The following is a 3,425-nucleotide window of genomic DNA, read 5'->3' on the forward strand; positions in this document are numbered from 1 at the left end:
AAGCAGAAGGTTGAACAGGGATTCGGGCCCACAAGTAGCGGCGCTGCTGATTGGACGACGGGTCGGGCCGTTGCAATAGCGTAGACTGATTTTATTGGCTAGAGTGCCATCGGCTGAATTCTGATTGGAGAGAGCCCCCCCCCCCCCCCCCTCCTTGTTGTCTATGACGACAACTGAGGACCAGAGCCTGTTCAAGATCAAGCCTCATAAAAAAACCACACAGAACAGAAAGTTTAATGGACTGTCAATTTATTCATGTAACTTTGATATTTCCCATATATAAATACAGGTTGTCAAGAGCTCGCCCATCTTTTGAACTGTTCATAATTGAATTTAGAAAGCATTAGATAAGATAAGATATTCCTTTAGTAGTCCCACAGTGGGGAAATTTACATCATTGCTGCAGCAAGTGGATAGCAAGAAAAACAGAAAAAGGATCAATGGAAAGAATGAAGAACAATACATAAGTACACAAGCAATAAAAAGACAATATATATCAATAATATCTGTGGTGCTATATAATGATAATATACCTGAGTTATATATTGTTATTGCACAGATTTTAAAGTGGAAAAATAAATATATATAAATAATTATTGCACGGTTGAACTGAGTGATAGTGTAATTATAACTCAGTAATTATATTTTGTGTCTATCCAACGTATAAACAATAAGAGATGTGCACATACACTTCGTATGCTTCAAGTCTGATTTTATTGCTTAGGCTACCTTTTATTGCTTATCTTACCTTTTACCCCTTGTCCTGCTACCATGTTGAATGTATCAATCAGTTGAAAGCAAAGTCATGTCAGTTATACTATCTTTATTTCATTATGATGCTGAAGTGTGTCTGTTACTGTCTTAATGACACATGCTGTTTGTGATGATTTCTGTTGAATACCTTTTTTCAATAAAGCTTTTCATATAAAGTCTCATACTACAGTTCCATACAGTTACAGTCAAACTAATATGATATCAAGTGCTGTTGATAAAGCACCTGGTCCAACGATACCTGTCCGACAATCCATCAAGGTTTCTCCTCTACACTGATGTTTATTTGTCAGAATTTGGTTGAAAGTCTTAGAGAGGTTTTCCTTACTGTAATCATTCCTCCAATCATTCCACTTTAAATGTGCTTTCAATCTAAGTGATGGGGGTCAAAATCCACAGTGTCCACATAGTTATTTTGTGCTATCTGAAGTTTATATGAGTCCTCGGCAGTCTGTGTAAGTCATATCAAGTAGCATCAAATTCTCTCTTTGTGTTTTTTCGGACATTGTTTCCCTGTTGAGCTGTGGTGGAAGTACAGTAACAAAAAGAGGGACTTTGGCAATAAAAGGACTGTAATGTTGAAAGATATCTACTTGATTTGACTCATTTGGGCAGCTTAATATTAGCTTCTGATAAACTCTTTTCTAAATTTCCCCAAGGGGATCAATAAAGTTTACATCTATCTATCTATATATCTATCTATCTATCTATCTATCTATCTATCTATCTATCTATCTATCTATCTATCTATCTATCTATCTATCTATCTATCTATCTATCTATCTATCTATCTATCTATCTATCTATCTATCTATCTAACTTTCAAATATATTTTTACACAGAAGGAGGACTATGGATTTTGGCCCCCATCACTTATATTATAAGTGTTATGAAGGGATCTTCCAATGGTCAGTATGAACAGAAGGATGATGACAGCAAGAACATATTTCAGCAAGAACATATTTCTGTTAATTTCGGCACCTGACTGTTGTTGTACAACAGACTTAGAGCCTGTCTTCACAGGTGCAGTTGGAGGACAACTTGCATATGTGGCTCTAGTGTACCTAAAATGTAAAAGTATCCCCAATATTAAAAATGTGTTAACAAGATCATTGCAGGACATTGCAATGGAGACAGAGTGACCTGATTTTCTGAATTTAATTATAGCCTAATCTCTGACATAGATTATCAGTATTGGTAGATAATATAAATGGATATCAGAACATAATATAAATGGCCCCTGATCTTTGTAGCCATTCAGAGCAATAACCGCAGATAATATCTGATGTGAATGCCACAGTTGTACCCTTCAGAGGTCAAAGTCGGTCAGCACATTTCAATTTCCTTTTTTATCCTCCCAAATGGCTCAGTTAAAAAACAGCCATGACAGTAAAGAAACAAAGTACATTTTTGCTGTAAAACAAGATTTTCAACCTTTATTGTCAAGGATTTTTGAAAAAAAGGAGTAGCCTGTTAGAGTCAAATGCATTGAAAACAACTGCATGCAGTTCACCAGTGTGGTTTGGTTGATAGTTTTATGGTCTGGCACGCTGCCTTTGTGGACTGTAACATAATTGCTCAACAGCTTGTCCAATGAAATAATTTAATTCTGCAATATACAGTACAATAAATGATAGAAATGCAGAGATGTATCAAAACAGAAACGTACTGTTCTTACATATACAGTGGATAGACAGAACTACGTACATCAATAGAAATCTATGCTTGTTTGTTGTTGCAGTCATTCTTGAATCTGAGCTTGTGATCTAAATAATCTCAGTTGCATATTCATTCACAGTAATGCGAGTAATGCTAATAAAACATGTGGATAAAGTCCACAAAATGTATTTGGCACATTTAGAATCTAACTAGCTTCATCTAACTTTATCTTAGCTGGGAACACACTGTAGAAAAGACCTATAATAATCTAAAATCACATCTTGAAGATCGTGGAAAGTATGCACTGGGCTGGTTGTGATAGACAGCTTTATTTTAAAGTTTAGGTTAAAAGCTTTTACATCAGAGTTGTCATAATTGCTTAATTTGTTTGACAGGAGTCTGCACAAATCTGAATGTGATCCTGTAGTTTGAGCTGGTTTATTCAGAAACCTGTATGGACAACTGATGCCAAGTCTCATAGCATCAACAAAGATTATTTACAGTAGGAGTCAAACGTTTGGACACACTTTCTCATTCTGAATGGGAAGGTGTGTCAAAATGTTTGACTAGTACTCTGTCTTTTAGTGTGTTCCCAGCTGTTGGCAGATTTTGCACTTATAACCCTGATGGGCGAGATTTAGACCTGCAAAACACAGAAAATGCAATGTAAACTACTCCACATCATGCAGCCATTACGACATGCATGTCTAATCTTTGTAAACTTTTGGCAGAATCAGTAGCCTACTAAAACACATCATCTCATGTGAATTTTGTAAACAAATAGGGCCTCAAAACATACAGTGTAACAGCAGAAATAATTGTGTGCAACAAGGTATACAGTACATCAAATTTTCCAGAAGTTGTAGGAGGTGATCTGATGTGTTTGGTCCCCACTCCTGTGCTCTTGTGCCTGGTAATCTGACTCAAGGTAATGCATATGATGGCATACAGTCCAAAGAGAGCCCCTCCAGAAGAAGGGAAGGGAATCTCTAGGC

Source organism: Scomber scombrus, chromosome 10 (genome assembly GCF_963691925.1).
Source record: "Scomber scombrus chromosome 10, fScoSco1.1, whole genome shotgun sequence".
Classification (NCBI taxonomy): Eukaryota; Metazoa; Chordata; class Actinopteri; order Scombriformes; family Scombridae; genus Scomber; species Scomber scombrus.